Here is a 27,318-nt window from a genome sequence, read left to right on the forward strand (position 1 = left end):
AGGGGCCTGGTGGGAGGTGATTGAATCATAAATCAGACTTATCCTTGCTGTTCTTGTGATAGTGAGTGAGTTCTCATGAGATCTGGTTGTTTGAAAGTGTGTGGCACTTCTCCCTTCGCTCTCTGTCTCTCTCTCCTGCTCTGCCAAAGTAAGATGTGCTTGCTTCCTTCTTGCCTTCCACCAGGATTGTAAGTTTCCTGAGGCCTCACAGTTATGCTTCCTGTTAAGCCTGCAGAACTGTGAGTCAATTAAACCTCTTTTCTTCATAAACTACCCAGCCTCAGGTAGTTCTTTATAGCAGTGTGAAACGAACTAATACAGAAAATTGGTACTGGGAGTAGAGCACTGCTAAAAAGATACCTGAAAATGTGGAAGCAACTTTAGAACTGGGTAATGGGCAGAGGTTGGAACAGTTTGCAGGGCTTAGAAGACAAGAAGATGTGGGCAAGTTTGGAACTTATAGGAAGTTGTTAAATGTTTTTGACCAATATGCTGATAGTGATATGGATAATGAAGTCCAGGCTGAAGTGGTCTCAGATAGAAATGAGGAACTTATTGGGAACTGGAGCAAGGTCACTCTTGCTATGCTTTAGCAAAGAGACTGGTGGCATTTTGCCCCTGCCCTAGAGATCTGTGGAACTTTGAACTTCAGAGAGATGATTTAGGGTGTCTGGCAGAAAGAAGTTTTAAGCAGCAAAGCATTCAAGAAATAGCCTGACTGCTGCTAACAGCATACAGTCCTATATGTTCACAAAGAGAAGGTCTGAAGTTGGAACTTACATTTAAAAGGAAAACAGAGCATCAAAGTTTTGCAAATTTGCAGCCTGACCATGCAGTAAAGAAAAGCCCAATTTCTGGGAAGAAATTCAAGCCAGCTGCAGAAATTTGCATAAGTAACAAGGAAGTGAATGTTAATAGCCAAGACAATGGGGAAAATGTCTCCAGGCCATTTCAGAGATCTTCAAGGCAACCCCTCTCATCACAGGCCTGAAGGCCTAGAAGGGAAAAATGGTGACCCAGGGCCTCACTGCTTTGTGCAGATTTGGGATATGGTACCCTGCATACCAGCCACTCCAGCTCCAGCCACAGCTAAAAGGGGCCAAGGTACAGCTCAAGCCATGGCTTCAGAGGGTGCAAGCCCTAAGCCTTGGTGGCTTTCACATGATGTTGGGTCTATGGATGTTTTGAAGGCAAGAATTGAGGTTTTGGAACCTCCACCTAGATTTCAGAGGTTGTATGAAAATGCCTGGATGTCCAGGCAGAAGTCTGCTGGAGCCCTCATGGAGAACCCCCTACTAGGGCAGTGTGGATGGGGAAATGTGATTTTGGAGGTCCCACACAGAGTCCCCACTGGGGCACTGCCTAGTGCAACTGTGAGAAGAGGGCCACCATCCTCCAAACCCCAGAACAGTAGATGCATCTACAGCCACAGGCACTCAACACTAGCCTATGAAGGCAGTTGCAGGGGCTGTACCCTGCAGAGCCACAGGGGCAGAGCTGCCTAAGGCCATGGGAGCCACCCCTTGCATCAGCATGCCCTGGATGTGAGACATGGAGTCAAGGGAGATTATTTTTAAGCTTTAAGATGTAATGATTGCCCTGCTGGGTTTTGGACTTGCATGGGGCCTGTAGCTTTTTCATTTTGGCCAATTTATCCCTTTTGGAATGGGAGCATTTACCCAATGCCTGTACCCCCATTGTATCTTGTAACTAACTTGTTTTTTGTTTTACAGGCTCATAGGCAGAAGGGACTTAACCTTATCTCAGATGAGACTTTAAACTGTAGACTTTTGAGTTAATGCTGGAATGAGTTAAGACTTTGGGAGACTGTCTGGGGACTGTTGGGAAGGCATGATTCATTTTGAAATGTGGGAAGAACTTGAGATTTGGGAGGGGACAGGGGCAGAATAAGATAGTTTAGCCCTGTGTCTCCACCTAAATCTCATCGCAAATTGTAATCCACATATATTGTGGGAGGGGCCTGGTGGAAGGTGACTGAATCATGGGGGTGGACTTCCCCTTTGCTGTTCTCATGATAGTGAGTGAATTCTCTTGAGATCTGGTTGTTTGGCACTTCCCCCTTCGATCTGTCTCTCTTTCCTGCTCTGCCATGGTAAGATATGCTTGCTTCCCCTTCACCTTCTTCCATGATTGTAAGTTTCCCAAGGCCTCACAGTCATGCTTCTTGTTAAGCCTGTGGAATTGTGAGTCAATTAAACCTCTTTATAAAGTACCCACTCTCAGGTAGTTCTTCATAACAGTGTGAAAACAAACTAATGCACAGCTTCCTTGCCCATTTCTTAATTAGGTTTTTGTTTTCTTGCTGCTGAGTTGTCTCTGAGTTCCTTATATATTTTGGATATTAACTGTTTATCAGATGTGTGGATTGAAAATATTTTCTCCTAACCATAGGTGGTTGCTTCACACTGTTAATTATTTGCTTTGCTGTGTAGAAGCTTCTTAGTTTGATGAAATCTCATATGTTTATTTTTGGCTTTTGCTGCCTGTACTTTTAAGGTGAAATCCAAAAAATCATTGACCAGACCAATATTGTGACATTTTCCCCCTATATTTTCTCCTATTTGTTTTGTAGTTTCTAGTCTTAAGTGCAAGGTAATTCATTTTGAGTTGGTTTTTGTATATAGTGTGAGGCAAGGGTCCAATTTCATTTTTCTGCATGTGGATATCCAGTTTCTTTCAACACCACTTATTGAAAAGACTATCCTTTCCCATTGTGTATTCATGGCACCTTTGTCAAAAATCAATTGATTTCAGCCTGTGTAGGCATATGAAAATTTTTTTAGAAAATCAATTGGCTGTACATGCATGGGTTCATTTCTGGGATCTCTACTCTATTCCGTTAGTCAATATGTTTATTTTATGCCAGTACCATATTACTTTATTTACTATAGCTTTTAGTCTAGTTTAAAATATGGTAGTGTGATACCTTCAGCTTATTCTTCTTGCTTATGATTGCCTTGGCGATTCATGGGTTTTTGTAGTTTCATAAGAATTCTGGAATTGCTTTTTCTATTTCTGTGAAAAATGACATTGGAATTTTGATAGGGATTGCATTGAATCTGTAGCTTGCTTTGGGTAGTGTGGATGTTTTAACAATATTTATTCTTCTAATCTGTGAACACAGAGTATCTTTCCATTTGTTTACATCTTCTTCCATCAATTTTTATTCAGTATCCAAGGCTTTCACCTCCTTGGTTAAATTTATTCTTAAGTATTTTATTGTTTTTTGTAGCCATTGTAAATGGAATTAAAGACTCTTTTTTACATTAAAGTCTATAGTCAAAATTTATTTTTGGATACTACGTGAGGTTGATATAATTTTCTCCCTAAATGCAAATTGAATTTAGATTTTCTGTCAGCTTTTACCAGACTGTTATTAACTTAGACAAGTATAAGCAGGCAAATTTCAATGATCTGTGCCAACAAAGAAAAGTAGTGTCACAAATAAAATCAGACTATTCTTTTAGTTTTAAGTGTCAGAAACCTGCACCAAAATAACTGGTAAAAGAAGAATTTTTTTAGCTCCCATACAGGGCAAAAAGGGAGAGATGAATCTATGCTTGGAAATAGGTGGATTTGGGGATGTGAAAGTCATAAGGACCAAGTCTTTCACTTGTTTCTGCTTCTCTTTTTATGTTTTTTTTTCCTCCAACTGAAGACAAATTTTCTTTCTCTCATATGGTAAGAGAAATGGGCTCAGAGTATTCCAGGCATACATCCTCCCAGTTTAGTAACTAGGGAGGAAAACATGTTCCCCATCTCATCTAATAAAAAGAAAATCTCAGGAAAGGAGAGTAATTATACTGCCCTTTAGTCATTGGTTCATTCTCAGGCAATGACTCACCCATTTCTGGACTGATCTCTGTAGTCAGGAAGATAGAGTTTCTATGACTGACCAAGCTGGGTCATGTTCTCAGCCCAGTCACCAAAGAAGCAGGGTCTGGTAGAAGAAATCAGATGATCACAGACATAACTGCCAAGAGAATGACTAAGAGACAATCAATCCTTCCACTCTGTGATTTGCTACAATCAATAATCATAAAAGCAATATAAGCATTTACATTTCCCTATTGACCACATTTGATTTTTAGACATAAAAGTTGTCTTTCTCATTTTTTATTATTTTAAGAACATATTAAATTAATTTTCATAACCTCAATAATAATTGATTCAAAACCTGGGTTTTAGCCATATGAGCTAAGACAAGTTGTTTAACTTCTTGTTTATGACTTTTCATCTGTAAAATGAAGGCCTTTGATTGTATGATCTAAGGAACTGGAAAGAAGACAATCCAAAAACAGAGAAAAAGAAGGCTGGGATTCAATGTTTGCCATAAATGACTTTTAAATCTGCCAGTGGATAGTAGGGGTAGACTGTGCTCACGGCATCAAGCCCCTGTCTCCTGCGTACTCTCCCTAATCCACCATGTTACTTAAGAAAAAGATAAAGCCCAGAACCAGAATTCCCTCTATATGAGTCAGGAGCTCTTTCAGGATCAAGTAACAGAAATCAAAGTCAGATTGGATTAATGGGGCAAAAGGAATTTACCAGTTCCTATAACTGTAAAGGGGTGCACACTGCACTAGAGGAAAAGCTTCAGGAACCAGGATCTCAGAAACTCTAACTGGGGACTCAAAGCTACAGAGAACTGTGTCTATTTTGTTCACTGCTATCTCAGCTTCTCTTTGCTTTTTTGGTCTCAGGATTTTATAACAAGGAGTGTGGCTGCCACAAACCTCATGTTAGAAACCACAGCCCCTTATTTCCACCCCAAGAACTGACTGGCCCTGGTTGGGTTGTATGATGTGGACCAGTCTCTATTAGAATGAGAATTGGTCACATATTTAGTCCTGTGGCCAGGGAGATGGTATCTGTTAGCCAAAAAAAAAAGGAAGTAGATGAGGAATAGGGTTGCCAGACTTAATAAATAAAAATACATCGTACATTTAACCTGGCAACCCTAGGTAGGACAGCTTTCTACACAGGCAAACTTAATAACCATCACAGTTTCTACATTGTTTCTGCAAGAACTTGCCTGTGGGTTATTCACCATTTTGCTCGTATAGTGGGCAGATTCATGAGCAGACAGACAATGACTGTCATCATGGGAATTTGGCTTAGCATTAAAGGTGGGGAGTATTTGCTAAGTCTTTTTTAATCCTCCTCGAAAAATTCCTTCTTAGCTTTTCTTAAAGCTACATGCCTCTTCCATAAGCTTATGGGATTTGAGAGTTTGAAGCATCTTAGTGGCTGTAAAGTTTGGATTCTATTAGTCACAGAATCAGAAGCTGGCAGGAGACCTGGAGGTCCTGTCCAATCTTCTCATGTAATTTGTAACTTTGGAGTGCAGGGGGTAAACTGCCCAAGAATTTTATGCATGGCCATTTCTAGGTGACAGTCCTTAAGGACAATAGGTGTTACTGGAACATAAGAGGGAGGAGAGGAAAGAAATAAGGTTGGGGGGAGCAGTACCAAAGAGCTTTGACTAGTGGGGAGCCAGCAGAGGTCTTCAGTGGAAGAGTAAACATGATGAGGCTGAGTTTTAGACAAATCACTGTGGTGGTAATTTGGGAGGAGAAACCGTGAGAAACGGGACTAGAGGGAAGGAGTTTGATGGTAAAGTAGTGGCATTGGTCCCACTGAAGGGCGTTGAGGGCTTCAGTTGGAATAGTGGAGGTACGGCAGGAAGGAATGGAGGGAAAAAAAGATTCATTTCAATAGTTTAGAGTGATAAGTGAGCAAGAATTGGTGACTGATACTATCCATGTTTAACTTCACTCCTGCTTTTAGCCTTAACCAGTGACATATCATCAGTTTCTCCCACTTTTCAAGGACCTAGAGACAGGATACACATCAATTTTTTAAAGGCCATATTCAAGTATTTGCTGAAGATATTGCAAGATTGGCAAGTTCATCATGTTCTCACCATTTTAATGATATTTTCCAGTGAAAGTACTTCTCATACATCTGTCCTCTTAATGTTTATTTTTACTGTGGGAGTTATGTATGCAAGGATCATTCTACCATGGTGTCAGTTTAAGTGATTTTTAGAAACAATAAAACTATCCAAATTCATTACTTTAGATTATATGATTCCTACTTTCACTGTATCTCAAGCATGATGAGGTGGGGAAAGTACTGGATCAAATGTTAGCTGACATGTGCCTGGCTTGCATCTCATTTCCAAGGGTCAGCTGAATGACCACAGACACCAGACAGAACCTCAGATTCCCCACCTGCAAAATGAGGGAGCATGCGCCAACTGATCTTTCAGGAGTCTTCCAAATCTATTATCATCAGATTCATTGGCCAGGAAAATTATAATTGAGATCATGAAAAAATGGTGACCTTTCACTGAATGTGACCTCTTGTGAAGTAAGCAGCAATCTCAAATGCAGGTTAAAATCCCAGGCTTTGGAATCTAGCAGACTTGCATTTGAATCCTGGTCCTGTCATTTTGCATCTTCCTCCCTAAGCTTTGGTCTTCACCAAAGAAAAGAAATACCTACTTCATAGTGTCATTGTGAGGTAGGTATCTCCCCATGCATGGGGAGCTTTCTACCCAGGGCTGAGCAGCTAATAAATACTCCATATGTGCGAGCTTGCACTGCTGTTGAGAGCATGGGAGCATAGCTAACATGCTGCATCATAAACTGGGTCAACGCAGAACTAAAAAAATTGTCCTAATCATTCATTCATTTGTATATTCATTAAATTATTCATTCAATACAAACTACATTTGCCCAGTAAATATTTGCGTGGGCATACAAATAGGCATGGCCTCTGGCTACAGACTTCCATCAGACATTTTTTATATTCTCACTTTCTGGCTTCCCCTAAAGTGCTGGGGTTGCAAGAATGAGGAACATTTCAGAATGATTATCATTATGCTATCTTTAAAAGTAACAAGCCCCTGGTTTTAATTAATCTTGGTCCCTGACTTTTTTCATGAAAAGAAAAGTCAGTGAGCTCATGCTGTGGTGTCTCTTTCCAGAGCCGATGTGGTTAGTCGTTCTCATGTGAAACTGCCAAAGGCAGACTGGGTTACTGTCCTATGGAACATCTGCACAGTGTTTATCATTTTGGCATTTGAGAACTATGTAAATATGTGCAGACCCGTGACAACCTCAGGATTTTGTTTCCAAATGTGCCATCAATGAATAACGGCCCAAATGAGCAAAATCATCTGGGCAACAATTTGGGTGGAGAGTAAGGCTGGGAATTGCAATGTGCTTCCAAGTGCTCTGGGGGTAAAAATCCTTTCCTATCATTGCATAACAATAAAGTCTTTGGGAGCACAATAACGTGTAGAATGGCTTTAGAATCAGACAACTTGCATTTGTTTTGGAAGCACATATTTAAATCTGGCCTAGGATCATTACTGACAGAAGCAACTTTCTTGATTAAGTCAGTCCCATGAAGGAACAAACATCTTTATTACAGAGCACCTTCTCCTACTAATTTTCACCTTAGCAGCAAAGGCCAAGTTCCCTCAGCTGAGCCACAGCTCTCAACTCAGAACTCAGTGCCTCCATCTCAGCCGCTGGTAAGTGAAGATAAATTCAACTCGTGCTGCCTCTGTTAGTGCCGGAGTGGTTCTGTCTCTTTTCACATAACTCAATCTTTTGTCTTCAACTGGTATCTTAGAGATGTGCAAAGGCACTAAGGCGATTATTTTTGACTGTCTCCTAGAACTCGAGAAACTCCTTTGTAGAAGGTTGAAACCATGCCTGGTCATTTAGTCTGACTAGACTTAAAAAGGCATCAAATACAAATAAATTCTGGGAAATAAATCAACTTTAGGCCTTTTTTTTTTCACTGCTGAAGGCTTAAAATAATTCCCAAAAAGGCTAATTACGTCTTTCTTTGCTCAGTAGTTGGGCTTAATAATAAACACCAAACATATGGCAGAGATTGGGCTGCAGAATCCAACATGGCCTTCTGTTCAGTAGCAAGGGAAGGTCTTAAAGGAAATTACATACAGAAAGCTTGTACGTATTAAACATTGTAGTACCCATTATTGCTGGAAACAATAACTGCTAACCTGGCTTCTAAAAATTTCTTTCAATTCACTAGTAATCAAAGAAGTGTAATGTGAAATATAAGTTGAGCATCCCTAATCTGAAAATCCAAAATTCGATATGCTCCACAATCGAAAGCTTTTTGAGTGCTGGCAGAACACCACAAGTGGAAAATTTCACACCTGACCTCATGTGGTAGGTCCCAGAAAACGCTGTCAAAACTTGGTTTCATGCACAAAATTATTTAAAATATTGTACAAAATTATGCTCAGGCTCTGTGTACAAGGTGTATATGAAACACAAATGAATTTCATATGTAGACTTGGGTTCCATCCCCAAGATACCTCATTATGTATATGTAAATATTCCAAAATCCAAAACAATCCAAAATCCGGAATGTTTCCGGTTCTAAGCATTTCAGATAAAAGATACTCAACCTGTACACTAATAATCTATTTTTCTTTTCTGTTATTTTGTTGTGTTTTTTGAGACTGGGTCTTGCTCTTTCGTCCAGGCTGGAGTGCGGTGGTGTGATCATAGCTCACTGCAGCCTTGAATTCTTGGGCTCAGGCGACTCCCCCACCTCAGCCTCCCATGTAGCTAGGACTACAGGCACACACCACCATGCCTACCTAATAATAATAATAATAAAACTTTTGTAGAGATGAGGTCTCCCTATGTTGCTATGTTGCCCAGGCTGTTTTGAACTCCTGGCCTCAAGGGATCCTCCTGACTTGGTCTCCCAAAAGACAGAGATTATAGGCAGGACTCACCTCTGAACCCAGGCACTAAGGCTCCCAAGCACACCCACCCATTCCCAGACTCTATTTTTCAACTATCAGATTAATAGTGATTTTTAAATAATGATAATACTGGGGATAATTTGATAAAATAAGTGTATTTATACCTTATGTTGAGAGTCTAAATTTGGACAATCTTTCTGAACAGCAATTTTAAAACAAATGGTAAAAAGGCTACAAGTATTTACTCAGATGTTTTGATCCAGTCACTTTATTCCTAGAAATCTGTCTGAAGGAAATAGTATAAACCATAGACAGAATGTTAATTGTAACATTATTTATAATACCAAAATATGCAATGAGAGAATGATTTTTTAAACTATATACATCTACCATATTCTGTGGTACATTATGCAGCCATTAAAAATTATGTTGACAAATATTTTCAAACGCACAGGGGAAGTGAAAATAGGATACAGAACAATGGATACACCATGACTTTGACTGTGTAAAATAATGTATCACACACATATTGGAGATAAAAAGATATTACTTTTAAAACTGCAGCAGTCAACCAGGTGTGGTGGCTCATGCCTGTAATAACAGCACTTTTGAAGGCCAAGGCCAGAGAATTGCGTGAGCCCAGGAGTTTGAGACCAACCTGGGCAACATAACAAGACCCCTTTTCTACAAAAAAATTTAAAAATTAGCCAAGTGTGGGAGCATGTGCCTGTGGTCACAGCTACTTGGGAGGCTGAGATGGGAGGTTGTTTGAGCGCACGAGTTCAAGGTGCAGTGAGCTGTGTTCATACCAATGCACTCCAGCCTGAGTGACAGAGCAAGACCTTGTCTCAAACACACACACACACACACACGCACACACACACACACACACCAGCAGCAGTTTCTGTATTCCAAGGAAAAAGTGGAAACTTGTGTGTCTTAGGGGTTTGGGAGAGAGAAAATGCCTAGACAGCTGGCGCGCACACGCGCACACACACACACACACACACACACACACACACACACACACACACCAGCGGCAGTTTATGTATTCCAGGGAAAAAGTGGAAACTTGTGTGTCTTAGGGGCTTGGGGGAGGAGAAAATACCTAGGCAGCTGGCCTTGGGGAAGCTCTGAAGTAGCAGAATAATCCAAAGCCAATTGTCAAAAGTATTCTATTGAATATTACTGAAGTCAACCTGTATTGGGGGCAGTGTCAACCTCTGCAAGCTCCTCCATGCATTCACATCACAGTATTTATGGAGCCCTCATTATGGGCCAAAGCACTGGGCCAGGAGAAGGGAGACTGTAACAAGCAACATAGACACACTTCCTGCCTTCACAGAGCTTACAGTCTGACTCAGATGTCATCATCATGCTGTCTACTGATACTGTTTCCTTGGTAGTAGCAACCAGTCAAGATTTCAGAAAAGAGATGTCCAGTAAGATATGTGTGGCTGATGAACACCAGACACAGCAATGTCAGATACCCAGCTGTAGTTTCCTTTCCCACACTGAAATTCCCTCGTGTGACCCTCAAGACATTTAAGGCCTGTTAAACAGGGCCGGGCACAGTAGCTCATACCTGTAATCCCAGCACTTTGGAAGGCTGAGGCGGGAGAATTGCTTGAGCCCAGAAGTTTGAGACCAGCCTAGACAACATAGTGAGACCCTGTCTCTAAAAAAATTAAAAAATTAGCCGGACATGGTGGCTTGCACCTGTGTTCTCAGCTGCTTGGGAAGCTGAGGTGGGAGGATCACTTGAGCCCAGGAGTTTGAGATTACCATGAGCTATGATCTTCCACTGCATTGCAGCCTGGGTGACAGAGTGAGAACCTGTCTCTAAAGTAAAATAAAACAAGTTTGTTAAACAGGACTGCCTGTGCTAGCTGGGCTATGGGGAATAATAGGAGGGCAAGTCCCCATACTCTTCAGCAGAGCAGGTATAAGGAAGCAGCAGGACCCTGGAGAAGACCCTCAAGAGGTGCTGAGTCAGAGACAGGGCAGTCCAGAGCAAGGGGGAGGACAGGAGCCAGGATGGGCTGGTGCAATGTGTAGCCTTACCCCAAGGACTCTCAGAAATAGATAAGGGACTGGCCCTCCTTTATTCACCATGAGTGGAGTACACGTCATTATTGTTGTTAACATTAAAGGAAAAGCTGGAAAACATATGAAGGATCTCTAGAGCACACAGAAAGGGAAAGAGATAGCTATAAAATCATGGAAAGAAATATACCAAATATGCCCAGGGGTAAGTGGGTCCTAGGTGGATTCATTCTTTCATCATTTTACATATATTATTATCACATGCATGAAATGTCATTTCAAATGCACCTGCTCTCACCACACTCGTGTCACACATGGATTTTTCTCCTACTCTGTGTCTTCCTTCTTCTTTCTCATTGTTTCTTCTTTTACTTCCCTTCCTTCCTTTCCTCCTTTCCCTGCTTGCTCTCATCTCAGGTCTTGTCATTCAGCTGCAGGTATAGCAACCTCTTTCTGTCTTGACCTATCTTTGGGGTTAAAATAATAACATTGATCTTGCACTGTTGTAATCATTTCATGTGTATCAACTCCTTGAATCTATACAACAACCCTACTTGGTAGTAAAGTCACTATCCCCATTTAGCAAATTAGGAAAGTGAAATCCAGAGATGTTAACCAACCTACCTGGACACACTGGTAAAAAGCAGGACTGAGCTCTGAACCTGGACACTGAGGCTCCCAAGCACACCCACCCAAGCCACCTCGCTGCACGGCTCTGGGAAAGCATAGAGGCCATTAACTACAACTCCTGCCCCAAGACTGCTCAGCATCTCAGCTTTTATATGAAATTGAGGGCACAATGGCTGGGTCCTGAGCCCAGTTATTTCACAAGTGGTGCGACACAAATACAGCTTAGTGCCTTAGAGTCCTATCAGGTAGCCATCACGCCACACTCTCATGGACAGAAAGGCAGGTCACAGGATTTCATACTTAGCCATGTGATCCTGGATATGCTCCTAAAGCTTTCTGAGCCTTGTTTTTCAATCTACAAAACGGGTATCCAATCGCTACCTCATTAGACAGTATTGTATATTCTTACCACAATACCTAGCACATAATAAGTTCTTAATAGCGGTAGCTATTTTTCCCACCAATCATTGGCAAACTGCTTGTTAGAACGTTCGTTTGTCCTTATGTAGCTTATGCTCTAAATGGTACACACTAGGGGCTCAGCAAACTACAGCCCACAGGTTAAATTTGGTTGACTGTTTTTGTAAATAAAGTTTTGTTGAAACACAACCATACACATTTGTTTACATATTTATTATCTTTTCATGTTATAATAGCAGAATTGGCTAGTTACAACAGAAAGCATTTTCTTTAGGTCTGCAAAGCTTAAAATATTTATTCTTTGGTTCTTTACTGAAAAAGTTGGTCAACTCCTGCTATAGACAGATGTACTTACTAGATGAAGTATCAAAACAAATACACAATCCAGTAGTTTGTCAGATTTTAGATAGATACTTCTGTTTGCTATTTTATTTTATTGGGAGCTAAAGTGGGAAGGTTTATTTTCCAGGCAAACACAGTAAACACCTAACATAGAAATAAAAAAGTCATAATCTTTTAAAAAATCGCAAATACACAAAGTCATTTGGCAAGATGTAAAATAGTTTTCAAATTCCCCACATCATTTGTCCTTTCATGTGTCATTTCAGCTCTGCTACTGAAGGCTTCTTTCCTAGGCACTGATACTCTTCATATATGGTTCAACTCTTTTGTTCATATGTTTAGGGTATCATCTGCCTTGCCCTGAGATGAATCAAAATGAAACATTACAGGGGCTAGAATGGTGGAAGTTATGGCTTCCAGAATGAAACAGCAGCCTAGTGATCTATAGAGTGTCTCCAAAGGATATTAAATTAATCAGCCAAGGATTATTGTGTATTTTCCGGAACATCTGTGGGCTCTTTCTTTAGGGTGTTTTGAATGGGGTTTCTATTATGAGATTGTGGCAGGGAGAGCACTGTTATTGTCATACAGATGGCATGTGGAGAGAGACTCCGGATGGGCAACAGGGACTCAGCATTCAGAAATACAGTGGATCCTCTGGGAATATGAATACATGCTGGCTCAGAGAAGGGCTCTCTGCTTTGTTTAGAGAAGGCTTAAGTTGGTAGGATTGGAAAATTTGTTTTCCCTAGTGTGCTCTCTCAGAATCGAATAGCAGTGAAAAATCCTGGAAGGAAAAAATGAGATTTCTCTTCAGAAAGATAATTGACGAGGAGGGGGGTAGACCAGAAATTGATGGCAATTGTACATAGTTACTAAGAAAGGGAGAGATTCCTCCCAAATTGAAGTTCACATGGGGCAACAAAGATCACAGATCCTAACCAACCAGGGACTTGGGGGAATGCAGTTTGGAGGCAAAAGAAATGACTATGGAGAAGTGGAAACAATTTAGTTTAATGTAAAAAACTGTCGTGTCTCTGGTATCCATCAAATTACTTGTGACAAAAATTACTTTTCAAGGAGGGTACTTAACTAGAAAGGCATAATCTCAGAATTTGATTCGACAATACTGCACATAGAAACAGCAGCGAATGCTATCACTGGAGTCGGAGAAAGAACAGGGAGTTTGGATGGAGACAGACCTGAATGTGAATGCTCAGATCTACCACTCACCATTATAGAAGCTCAAACAAATTGGCCGGGCGCGGTGGCTCACACTTGTAATCCCAGCACTTTGGGAGGCCGAGGCGGGCGGATCACGAGGTCAGGAGATCGAGACCATTCTGGCTAACACGGTGAAACCCGTCTCTACTAAAAATACAAAAAATTAGCCAGACGTGGTCGTGGGCGCCTATAGTCCCAGCTACTCGGGAGGCTGAGGCAGGAGAATGCCGTGAACCCGGGAGGCGGAGCTTGCAGTGAGCTGAGATGTTGCTACTGCACTCCAGCCTGGGTGACAGAGCAAGACTCTGTCTCAAAAAAATAAATAAAATAAATAAATAAATAAATAACTTCCCCCTCCCCCAAAAAACCTCCCTCTCCTCACTTTCTGCATCAGCCAGGCCTTATAGTCTACTCTGTTGAGAAAATGGCAACCCTTAGACATGACCTCATGCTGTCTGGGTCTCCCTCCAGCTTCAAGCTTATCTATGTCCACACCTTTGCCTGCCTGTGTTCTTCCAGATGGAGTGCCCCTCCTCTTGCTCTCTTCAAGGCCACCTGTGTTCCTTGACCTTCTTTCCTGCCACCTCCTCTCGAATTCCTGGCTCTCCAATCTCTTCCCCACTACTCCACTCCCCATTAACATTGAACAAATATTCCCCATCTCTCCCCTAAAATTTCCTGACCCTGCATTTACCTCCTAATTCCAGAGAAACTTTTCTGAATATTCTCTGGATGTTGTCTTAATTTCAATAATCTATTATTTTTAATATATTTCCAGGTTATTCACTGTATTTTTGTATTTATGCTATAAAGTCTTAAAAATTAGGGAGTAGTGTGTGTTCAGTTCCCAGTTCTACCACTTACTGGCTGGGTAAACATTAACACCTACTTTTCCTCCTGTGTCTGTTGGTTTCCTTGTCTGTACATTTGAGATAATAGTACCTACTTTGACTTCAGGACTGAGAAAATACAGACCAGTGAATAGTCACTATAAACTCAACCAATATATTGCACACACACACAAAAAAAAGAGAGAGAGCGAGAGACAGAAAACTATTTCTGGTGTATATATTTGTGTAGGAAGATACTTTTTGGAGATTGCATTTAAAAAATACAATAAACTTTCTCCCTTTGTTGACGTGATTTGACTTTTTCCTTGTGAATTCATTCTCTCCCTTCCTCTCCTCTTGAAACCACTTCTTCTTGGATAGGCATATTTTTAATAAAGCTAGTTCTCCACCAGGGTAAGGAAAGGAGGTAGGTTGGGCCTGTTAAAATGATCTGAGGTCTCACATTCTTTCTCAATTTCATTACCAGAAGTTCTAAGGTGCGGCACGGTGGCTTATATCTCTAATCTTGGCACTTTGGGAGGCCTAGCTAGGAGGATCACTAGTGGCCAGGAGCTTGAGACCAGCCTAGGCAACATAGCAAGACTCCCAAGTCTGTAAAAAATAAAAATTTTAAAATTTTAAATTAAAAAAGAAAAGAAATTCTAATTCAGTAAATCCAGAGTGAGCCCTGAGGAATTTGTGATTTGAAAAGATTCTTTAGGTGATTCAAATATTTACTTTTTTCATGTCACTCTGACTCCCAAATGAAAATCTGTGTTTGAACGTAAGCAGGTACTTAAGGCCAGGTCTGGAATCATTCACAAGACTCCTGGCGCCACAGCCACAGGCCTCTTCACTTGTATTAGCTGTGTGCCTCAGGGAAACTAGATGCATCGATGACAGCCTGACTCCATCAGGCGCCTTCTAGTCTTTTTTTTTTTTTTTTTTTTTATTATTATACTTTAGGTTTTAGGGTACATGTGCACAATGTGCAGGTTTGTTACATATGTATCCATGTGCCACGTTGGTGTGCTGCACCCATTAACTCGTCATTTAGCGTTAGGTATATCTCCTAACGCTGTCCCTCCCGCCTCCCCCCACCCCACAACAGTCCCCGGAGTGTGATGTTCCACTTCCTGTGTCCATGAGTTCTCATTGTTCAATTCCCACCTATGAGTGAGAACATGCGGTGTTTGGTTTTTTGTCCTTGCGATAGTTTACTGAGAATGATGCTTTCCAGTTTCATCCGTGTCCCTACAAAGGACATGAACTCATCATTTTTTATGGCTGCATAGTATTCCATGGTGTATATGTGCCACATTTTCTTAATCCAGTCTATCGTTGTTCTAAGGAGTCAACACAGTGTTTTTGGCTGGGTCAGGTGTGAAATTGGAAACATTCTTTGAGAGATCCTGTTCAGATTTCTATGTTAATTCAGTGTTCTCATGTCTAATTTCCCACTCTGATGCAATTATACATATGTAATCCATGTTGGCAGGTTCTGACCCTCAGATTCCAGCAAAATCTCCACCATGTATTTCTAAGAGTTCTTAGAGAGGACTCATTAGTGATTCTGATATTTTAATTCTCTCTATCTGCCCCATCTTCCCTCTCCTGGGTGCTGCCATGTTCACCAAACTCCCCTGAACCTGTTGGGCCTGCTGAGGTTTCCCCAGGACGCTCTAGTCTCTGTCCCCTTGCTGGGTGCCTGAGCTGAACACCACAACCACTTTGGCTATACCACCAGCCCAACAGGCTTTTCTGTCCCCACCCCTTGCCCCTAACCTAGCAAATCTCAGGCTTCTAGTGTTGATTCAAGGGGACCCTGACTGCCAGGCTGCTGTTGGGAAGTGGGAGAAAATGTCTCTCTCCCTTTTTTCGTGTGAGACACTTTTAAAGGAACTGATCAATGTGACCTTATTAATCTACATACAATATATTAGAAATCATTTTTCAGTAGTGAAATTAGTGGTATTCGAGATGTGTGCTTGGCTAGATTTTGATGAGGATATTTGAAATACATTCTCAGCCATTTCTGGAGTATGGATTGAAGATTAGGGAATTTCAAATGTTAAGCTACTAATATACTACACTGTAAATACAAGTTAAAATTAACTTAAGTACACATATATCACATTGTTCATTCTGAACTGTTTCAAAGTAAAATCCCACATAGACGATACAGCAAGCTCAGACATATTTCTAGTAGAGACCTGGATGAGAAGATAAATTCAATAGATAAACACTAACCAGAATTGCCCTTTGCGTCCATATTTAAGAATTAGTGGCCGGGCGCGGTGGCTCACGCTTGTAATCCCAGCACTTTGGGAGGCCGAGGCGGGCAGATCACGAGGTCAGGAGATCGAGACCACGGTGAAACCCCGTCTCTACTAAAAAATACAAAAAATTAGCCGGGCGCGGTGGCAGGCGCCTGTAGTCCCAGCTACTCGGAGAGGCTAAGGCAGGAGAATGGCGTGAACCGGGGAGGCGGAGCTTGCAGTGAGCCGAGATTGCGCCACTGCACTCCAGCCTGGGCGACAGAGCGAGACTCCGTCTCAAAAAAAAAAAGAAAAGAATTAGTAACTTGGCATGGTGGCTTATGCCTGTAATCCTAGCACTTTGGGAGGCTGAGGGAGGTGGATAACTTGAGGCCAGGAGTTCGAGACCAGCCTGGCAAACATGGTGAAACCCCATCTCTACTAAAAATACAAAAATTAGCCAGGCATGGTGGCACATCCCTGTAACCTCAGCTACTCAGGAGGCTGAGGCGCAAGAATGGCTTAAACTTGGGAGGCAGAGGTTGCAGTGAGCCAAGATCATGCCACTGTACTCCAGCCTGGGTGACAGAGTGAGACTCTGTCTTAATAATAATAATAATAATAATAATTAGTAAGTTGGTCTAGAGTATAGAGCCTGACTCTTTCTTCTAAAATGAATTTGTTTTCTCTCAGGAATGTCCTTAGACTCATTTAACTGGACTCTGGGTGGTCCATTCAACATCTTCCCAGATAGACCCAGACCCAGCATTCCATCTACATGTAGCCCTTGAAATTTTGCTACTGTGCTACTCCTTTCTTTTCAGTCAGATTTCTTTTCACTCAATAATTGGACTGACCCCTTCTCTTTCTCTTTTAAGAGCTGTTGATCACATTTGGAGTTCAATGGCACTACTGTTTTGCTTTACTGTTGGAAGTTGGGAGAGACTAATTACTCATTCCTCCTTATTTATCAGTTCCAACCAATTTATAAATAGACTCAAGGAGTCAAGTTAGGAACAAACTGCAGTACTGGCAAAGTTGATTTGGGTAGCGTGCAGAGATACTCTACCTTTCACTCCAGGTTGAACTTACCCACCAGTGAGATTAAAAAGCTGGAAAAACGTAGACCTTCTCAGCAGCTGAAAATCTAAGGCAACTATAAAATATCAGGCTGTATAGAGCCGTTCCATCTGAAGTCAAGCAAGTCCAAGAGAAGAAAAACAAGTGAGGCATTTAGCACAAGCCGTTGGCACATTAGACCCATCCAGTAGTGACCCAATGAACATCTGCTTCTCACCAATATCCTACTTCAGAATGTTGAAGTATGACCAAGGGGATATGAGGAGTAGGGTCCCCCTCTCTATGTACTCTAGATCAAATACTCTAGAGCATGTTCATGACCTCCCTTTCTTCCATACCCACTGTCCTTGGCTCAAGGACAAAATCGAGTTTTCAAGAAGACCTAAGGGGTCTTCTGTTCTAAAGGAATAGAAATTTCAGGAGCAGCAATATGGAATTAAACTCCTTCTTTTTGGTTCTCTCCATCTTTCTTTCTTCCTAGGCAGCTAGAGGGTATTTGGGGTTAAGTAAGGGGCTCCTGCTTGAGAAGTTCTTCTCTTTTCTTGAAGGTGTAATAGACAATAGGGTGGGGCCCAGGAGAAAAAGGGCCTGGAGCTAGCCTTCAGGCCTGCCTATCTGGACCTTAAGTTAATGGGGGTAAACAAAGTCTGTAAATTTTCCATGTCTGTCCACTCCACCAGGATTAGAAATTAAAGAGACTTGGACCTAAAACATAAGTGAATATTTAAAAGTTAGCATTTGCCAGTAATAATAACTTAGACTGACATGCCTACAGAACCACGTGGAAGCACCCCAGGTAGCCATTCAGAGTAGGAGGAGCCCAGTCATCAACCTGCTTTTCTTGGAGACCAGCATTTGACCACAGATGAGCCTTGTCTAAAGCACATGCATAAGTTTCCAAATATATCCAGCATTAGCACGAACCCCAACTGTATTATCATAGGATGATGACTTGTTCTTCAGCCAAGATTGTGGGCCATTTTCATCTCTGCACACTCATGTAAAAACAATGGGGTTTGGACACATGTTTGACTGCTCCTAATACAAATACTGGCCACTATTTTGGAAACCTGACAGTTGCTTTTCAGATTCTTTTCTAGTGGCTTAATGTTACAGTCTTAGAGAAACTTATTAAGGAATGATTACCTCATTTGAGTCTTTAATCGTCTTCAACCTCTTTTTATAGATATTAACTAGCAACTCCCTCATAGAACTATCATAATATGATTATGTTCCTTAAGTCCAACAGCTGTCCTTTACCATTGAGAAAACTGAGGCCTAGAGCGTTGGCGCATTACCTTCTTAAAGATCTCAATTGACTTATCTGATTTATTTCAAATTTCCCCAAACTATGAAGTTTGGTTCTATTGTGACATTGTTATCTTTGAGTCTACACAAATTTTCATTTTGGATGTGTGAAATTCTACCTATTAGTCACTTCTTTTGAAAGGTGGAGAGTAGAAAGAAAGGGAGAAGAAGCAAACTATTGCTGATTATAAAGTGAGTCTTGCTTAATAAAATCCATATTCTGGCTTGATAAACTTTCCGCTAAAAGTCCTAATTAGCAACAGATGGTTTTGAGGTTCAGGAGACAAATTTACTTTCCAAATTCCCATTAGAAATTAGTTGGAATCCTTGATTTTTATCTTTTTCTTTTGCTTGTTTGAATTTCTAACTTTTCCATAGAGAACATGAATTACATGAATAACTTAAACTGTTGTATAAAAGCTACTAATACTGTGAACAAGTTCAAATATATGAAAATGTTAACCCCATAAGAGGACTGTCTCTATAGAAGAGATGCCCCACACTGAATCCGAATACAGCCTTAGAATTATTTTTTAAAGTTCTATCATTTGTAGAACTATCATACTGCAGTTATATACTATATACATATAGCATTAAAGCTAGGTCTGTTGGGCTAATATGGCAGTGTGAATTCATCTTTGAAAACTCACTCTACTCCAAACAAATGCAATGGTACAATAATGGATAAAATACAGAAACATACAAAAAGAGTACCAAGAAATTCAACTGGCCTGAAAGGTGATATTAGTATCTTATCATGGAAGATACTAATCTGGCCATGGCCTAGTCATGGAAGAATTTTTGTTTTACTATCTGTATTTTTTTAATTAATGTTTTTAATTTGAGATAATTATAAATTCATATGCAATTGTAATAAATAATACAGAGAGATCTTGTGTAGTCCTTATGCAGTTTCCCACAATAAAATACCTTGCGTAACTATAGTGCAATGTCACAACCAGGCAATTGGCATTGATAGAATCCACCGATCTTATTCATGTCATGAGTTTTACATGCACTGATCTGTGTATGTATTTAATTTTGTGCAACTTTATATTGCATGCATAGGTTCACAGACAAGCTACAGAAAAGATCCATGCCCTTAAGGATTCCCTGTGCTGCTGCTCTTTTTTTTTTTTTTTTTTTTAAGGCGGAGTCTCACTCGGTCGCCCAGGCTGGAGTGCAGTGGCACGATCTCAGCTCACTGCAAGCTCCGCCTTGCGGGTTGACGCCATTCTCCTGCCTCAGCCTCCCGAGAAGCTGGGACTACGGGCGCCCGCCACCACACCCAGCTAATTTTTTGTATTTTTAGTAGAGACAGGGTTTCGCCATGTTAGCCAGGATGGTCTCGATCTCCCGACCTTGTGATCTGCCCACCTCGGCCTCCCAAAGTGCTGGGATTATAGGCGTGAGCCACCGCGCCCGGCCTGCTGCTGCTCTTTTATAACCATAACTCCTGCCTGCGTCCTCTATCCCTATTCTCTGGCAACCACTGATCTGTTCTCCATCTCTAAAATTTGGTCACTTCAAGACTGTTAAAAAAATAGAAGAATCATACAGTATGTAAACTTCTGGGGTTAGCTTTTTAAACTCAGCACAATTCACTTGAGGTCCATCCAAGTTGCATGGATCAATTTCTCTTTATTGCTGAGTAGTATTTCGTGGTATGGATATACCACAGTGTATTCACTCACTCACTAAAGAATATCTGAGTTGCTTCTAGTGTTTGGCTATTACTAATAAGCTGCTATGTACATCTGTGTACATGTTTTCTGTGGATGTAAGTTTTGTTTCTCTGGGATAAATGCCCAGGTTTTTTTTAATCTCCAAAAATAAAAGCATAATAAGATGAAATCATGTACGTCATACGGTTTTCACATCTGGCCTGTGAGTCTGGCTCAAACAAATGTACTCACGCTAGAGATGAAGAAACTGGAATTGTCAAAATGATTTGCCAGAGTTATTCTGAATGTAAACTTAAAGCTGGAATTCTTTCTCAGTGAAAGCTTTGTTTATTCTTTAAGGCAGCCCCTTTAGAAGGGAAAGTCGCTTTGTACCTTGAAACATAATATCTGCTACCTCTGAGGTCTACCCAGATGTTTGGCATCCAGGATTTTTCATGTTAGTTTAGGTACTTATGTCTAAAATAGCCAAATTCTGCACACGTTTAAACGTCTGTGATTCTGAAAATTGATCCCTATGTCTATTCTTTTAATGAAGAGAGCAGTTTGGTGACCACGGACAATCAGGAATGCATTAGCACCAACAGGGGAAGAGCAGGAAGTCTGTAACCCTCTCAGCTGAAGCTAACTAGCAGCCAGAAATTCTTTCTCCCCATAAGCTGGAAAACAGCTGTCCCAGAAAATTGTTGCTCCAAAGGAGGAATTACTTACACTCTTTTTTTTAATGGAAGAGATCATGGCCTGGCCAAATGCAAGGCCATGTCAAGCGTCTGTTCATTCACAAAGGGCAAACTGAATATCCTCAACATCCAACTGGCAATCGCTTGAAAAAACAAAACCGGAAACCAAGAACCAACAAACCCTAAGCTTCATTGTAGCCTTTTTTGACTTTCATTTTATTCAAACAGATCACTGACTGTTTATATTTTAGCAATGTTTATCCATGGAAGAGGAGATGAAAAGACTTAACGACTTAAACCTAGGACGAACAAAACTTAAAAACCAAAAAACTCTAAATCCATCAATCCCAAAATGTGTATTTCAAAAGATAGGGAGCCAGCCTAATTTAACAATATGCTAAACAGGTAAAATATTTCACCTTAGAATTTAACTCCTCAGCAGTGAAACATGGAGCTTCTCCACTGTGTCTGGAAAAGACAACGCTTTGGTTCTATTGTAAGAGCTGTGAATATAGCCCAGGGCAGGCAGGGATCCAAATGACCTGAATATGCCACTTCCTACAACTAATTCAGAGGAAATGAATCTTCTACCTTTCGGATACTGGGCTGACTTTACATATGAATCGAATTGATCAAGGCCAATGAGATGGGATTTCACGTAAGTAATAAAAACAATAATGGCAATAACAACTAACATTTATTGAGAGCAGCATTTATAAACACCAGCAGTGGGCTAGAAGTTTCATGGAGATCATTTCCCTGACTCTTCATGATAATCCTATAAGGTGGGTGTTATTATATCTACTATTTTATAGATAAGAAAACTGATTCTTAGAGAGGAGAAGTATAATAACTTGACTAAGATCTTGTAGCTGTTAAGTGATGGATCCAGGACTCTAATTGTAAAGTCCAAGTTCTAAACTATGTGCTCAGCCTTCACTCAGAAATTGCACCATTAGAAAGCCATTTCTCCAGCCTAGGAAACATGGCAAAACCCCATCTCTACAAAAAATACAAAAAATAGCAGGGCATGGTGGCACATGCCTATGGTCCCAGCTACTTGGGGGGCTGAGGTGGGAGGATCCACAAAGAAGGCAATTTTCCTGGAATAAGACATGGTCCCTTGTTAAATGCCATCCACCTTTGGAAGGGATTACGTGGTATCATGTTCTCAGTCATCAACTCCAGTGTCAATGAGTTCTTCAGGCCCTTTATCACTTGATAAGAAACTGAGAGGAAGTGTTTCTACAGGAATCAGAGGAGACTGCACATAGGAAGTCTAAAGGGGACAGTGAGGTTGTAGAGAAGCTACAAGAAGGCTATAACCAGAGTCCATATGACTGCTGACATGCCTGCCTCAAGAGATTTAGAGCAAGCCCACTTTTATCCTTCCATCTGTAGAAGGCATTCTCTCCCACATAGCACTGGCCCTACTCACTGTCCCATTCTTTTATGCGGTAATTAACTTCACTGCTACTTCTAGGAGATAAGAATGTACATCCCTTGGAGACTCCCAGATGCTTTCGTCTACTTCTGTGGGTCTCACGCTCCACATGGATCCAGCCTTCTTGTCTCTTTCTATATCCAGTAACTCTTGATGAGGAAGAAACCCATTTACAAATTTTTTTTCTGAGACAGGGTCTTGCTCTTTCACCCAGGCTGAAGTGCAGTGGCATGATCACAGTTCACTGCAACCTCAACCTCCCAGGCCAAAAGGACTTATAAATTAAAAGGATGGATAGGGTGGAGATGAACACAAACTGAGGCACTTTAAGCACCAGACTCTGGACCAGGGCTTGATATCCATGATGATCTCATTAAATATTCACAGCAGCTCTCCCAGGGAGTTGTGATATCCCCATTTTGCAGGAGAGTACACCAACATCCAGTACCTCCTCACAGTTTGAAAGCTTAGTAAGAGACCAATCCAGGATTCAAACACATGTCCCCAGACTCCAATATCCATTTCCCAGCCCTAAAAGACAGAGTAAATGGGCTACAAAATAAATAGAACAGAACCTCTTATTGAAATTAAAACAATATTCAAAGGTGAGCAAAAAGGGAGCTGATGCTTCTTATGTATCTTAGCCATCAAATGTAAAAGAAGGTTGAGTTGGCCTTTATGAGAGGGGAAAAGTAGTGAAAGTGATGGGCCACAGAAATCAGTTAACTAAATTCCTTTACAGCCCCTCACTTATTTGGTGAATGGCACGTGCTGCTCACGATAAACAGAAAAATGGCTTGGATTTCTCATCCTCAAATTCTTACCTGAGAGATGGTAACATTCTAAATAAAGGTACATTTCTTATTACAATCTGAGTTTGAGCCCCAAAGCCCAACATAATCTCCTGGTGAGGTGGGGTGTGCCATTGTGAGCCCTGGTTCCCATGTGGCTTCTAAGAGCAGCCAAGCAGGAGATAATCCTGGGCCTTCTCATCACCCTGATACTCGTGGGGCACTCTCAGTCTCTGTTGAGAGTAAGACCTTTTAGCTTTTTCATCTCCTAGAGGAGCTTTTGCTCCAGTCCCTAGCATTATTTCCTAGAAAAGGGATGTGGCCAAGTTGTGTCCTTGGCTTTCATACACAAGTACATTCCCCTTGGCCTAAGGGAGAAAGCCTTGAGCTCCTCTTGTGATAGGTGCTTTGATCATGTCCAATTCACCCCATTGGTGAAGGAGGTATTTCGGGACACTGGACACCACACAGATAAGATTGACAGCAGTTTATTCGTCACTTATACTGATAGTCTGGGAGAGGACATTGCGCAACACACAGGGCCACACAGGGACTGCACTTGGGACCAAGGTGAACAACTAGGGGCCGTGGGAGGCAAGCTTGGCAGTATCAAGAGGGTGACATGCCCCTTGGTTCCTGTGGGAAAATGCGATTGGCCTCTTTGAATGATTCCACATGCTGGCAGGGACTGAAGCTTGCTCCTTGGGGATAAATAGGAACTGCGCTTGGTCCCCATGATAAGAAGGGTTATTGGCTAGGGAACCTTTTCCACACTAGCAGAGTGGGGAGGGGAACTTGTGTTAGGCCATCTGAGGCCTGTCCTGTTTTCTTCAGATGTCAAAGCAAGCATGCTATGGGACCTTAGTTCTAGTCCTTGTACCATTGTAGTACATGTCACTAAAGGATCAAACAAAAATAGAGAAGGAACTCTACAAGTTTTGATTTGTATATGCCCCGTTCCTTCAATGTACATGCTCTAGAGGTAAAGAAGCATGCGAGTCCCTCCCCTTTTACATTCCTTCATGAAGCCTTTGATAATACCGAGTCCTTTTTGATGGAATACCACAATAACCAGTGACTTAATAAATATTATTGTTTGAGGAAGCCAATCTTTATTTGAGTAGCTATTTCCAGCCAAATTCTTTATTAATTTATCAAATATTTATAGAAAATCTAAACAGACCATTTGTATAGGAGCTGTATCTGTCAGAGTTCTTTGGTTGCAGGCCACAGAAACTGAGTCTGGTTGACTTTAACAAAAAAAGGGAACTTACTGGACTGGATTTCAGTAGCTCAGAAAACTGGATAAAAAAAAAAGAATTTAAAGAACCCAGGTTCAGAAAGGACAATAATCAGGACAGCTCTGACTAGGATCTTGGTAGCAGAAACTGACGAATACTCTATTGAGGGCAGCATGCGAGAAATGAATTAACTCTAATCCTTCTTTTAGTTGGCCTAGCGTTCCAACTGCAGGAGGAGTCTGACTGGCATGGCTGGAGTCTTGGCCCAGGGAAGGAGGACATGTTGATCGAAAATACAACCAAATCTGCAGTAGACAGCAGATGGTTGTTCAAAGGAAAACCAAATGACTATTTACCCAAAGAAAGAGGAAGGGATTCTAGGCAGGCAAAAACAAAAACAAAAACAGGCATACATTTCTAGAGCTGTGTCATTATCTTATATGAATTGGAAAATCAATGATTATTAAAACAGGTAAATCATATTTTAACCCACTCTCTTGGTTGTGCTTTCTACAGTGTGTATTTGTGTACTTTTTTACTTGTTTCATTAAAATAAAATATGTTCAGTGCCTCAATACCTGGTTGTAAGGTAGATTTGTTGTGGATTTAACCCTCAGACAGGCCAATCTGCCTTTAAGCCTTATCTCTTACTCTAACCATGTATCTTACAAAAATATATCTTTTTTCACAAAGAAGTAGAGCTATGAATGGATCAGCAAAAAATATTTTAAGTGATTTTAAAATTATTTAATGAAAGCATTTTATGTAGGTACTGCCCTGCTAGACTCATGGGCAGCAAAAAGATAGATGCACACCACAAAAAGTACAACTTCCCACACCTAAGTTTCTAATGAACATGTGCACACGCAAGCAATTAAATGACAGTTCAATAAGAAATATGTAACCCAGATGTCAGTGGAAACTCTACATTCTTTTCCTTCCCAATATTTACGTCCTGAAGAGTCCCAGAAGTTCCCATACTCAATGTCATTTTGAATCTTAGTTTCTGTTGCCGCTGAAGTCTTATTTTCACTTTTATTTTTGCCCCACAATTGTTGCCTTTTCTCTGTTCCATATGAAACCAGAAATACCCCCACTAAAAAAAAGGGGCGTGTTGAGTACAGCAAACTCCACTCAAACACTGGTGAGAAGAAGGGTACCCACATCAAAGAAGAACTAACAGGTAAAAAGTGTTTGATTTCTATATTTTTAAAAGTCTTTTAACTATTTCCAGCAATTCAGGCCACAGCATCCTGTCATGTATTTCAGCCCTCTCCTTTTTTCACTGCTTATCAGTAATCTGTCCCATGTTACTATGCAAAGCAGTCTAGGTTTCCTCAATGCAGCTGCAGCCCTCCCTTGGTAGAACCAAACACTAGCTGTTGGACAATTGATCACCTACTTCCTCATCAGTCTCTGCAAGAGAACTGGATCAGAATATTTTTTCCCAGGGGTATTAATCCTGCCACCCATACTTAGGGGCTTCAAGGGGGGCAGAAATGGCTATAGTTAACCTACGTTTTAAATAAGAGTTTGCCCTCTGTCACGACTGCTCTGAGTGGGCCCATGAAGGAGGGAAGGTTGTGGGTCTCAATGGTGTGGAAGAGTTTTTAGGGAAGGACTCACTTGAACTCATGACTGTGACTTAAAAATGCAGGGATCAAATTGAAACTGAAAACTTCAGACTAAAATCTTGTAACCAAATATATACATATTGGTGTGTATATATATATATATGTATATATATGTGTGTGTGTATATATATATATAGGTATATATAGGTGTATTTATATATAGGTGTATATATATAGGTATATATATAGGTGTATATATATATACACACACACACACACATATATTTCTCTCACTTTCTTTTCCAAATCCCATCAAAATATCATAAGTAATATCAAAATAAGAACAAACCTATTGCACTACTGAAAACCAAGAGGGCATCTTCTGGCAAGTAAAAAATTTCTGGAATATATAAAGCAAATGGCATATCTCCCCGAAGCTGAAGAACCTGCAACCCATGTAGTTGGACAGAAAAAAAGAAAAAAAAGAGAGAGAGAGAAAATTAAAGATTAAAAGGAAGAAAAGAAGGAAGGAAGAAAGTTAGTTTTCCAGAAGAACTTTGAAATCCTGAAATCAACAGTAGTTGGAATTAAAAGAAGGAGCTGAAAATGGGGTGACAGGCTGGGTGAATAATTAAAGACCTGTGGAACAGCTGCATGAGTTCCCTGCTCTCAGAATTGCTGGTTCTGTTGTTTGCCTGCAGGATACAGTTTTCCATTTGTGAAATAATTTTTAAACCCTGATACAGAGTATTCCCTGGATGGTTGTTGGGACCAGAAAAGCAGGGCACTCCCTAGGTAATATATGATCACTACGAGATTCGCAATGAAAAAACAGGTGATAACTATTGGTTCTACATCTTTCTCTCTGCTTCCTTTATCAACTGCCAAAAGAAAGCTTGCTATACTCTAAACCTGTCACTGCCAGAGAAGCAGAGATTTTTCACTTGGGCTGAGGAAATGGACCCTAGCTACCAATCCAGGTC

At 40.9% G+C, this 27,318-nt stretch overlaps 1 protein-coding gene across 2 annotated transcripts in view; it reads left to right on the forward strand.

The window, feature by feature from the left end:
- Positions 1 to 27,318, forward strand: part of TYW5 (tRNA-yW synthesizing protein 5) — a 273,481-nt gene that overhangs the window by 157,489 nt on the left and 88,674 nt on the right. The window lies entirely within an intron of this gene.

Source organism: Hylobates moloch, unplaced genomic scaffold, assembly GCF_009828535.3.
Source record: "Hylobates moloch isolate HMO894 unplaced genomic scaffold, HMol_V3 SCAFFOLD_1, whole genome shotgun sequence".
NCBI classification, from domain to species: Eukaryota; Metazoa; Chordata; class Mammalia; order Primates; family Hylobatidae; genus Hylobates; species Hylobates moloch.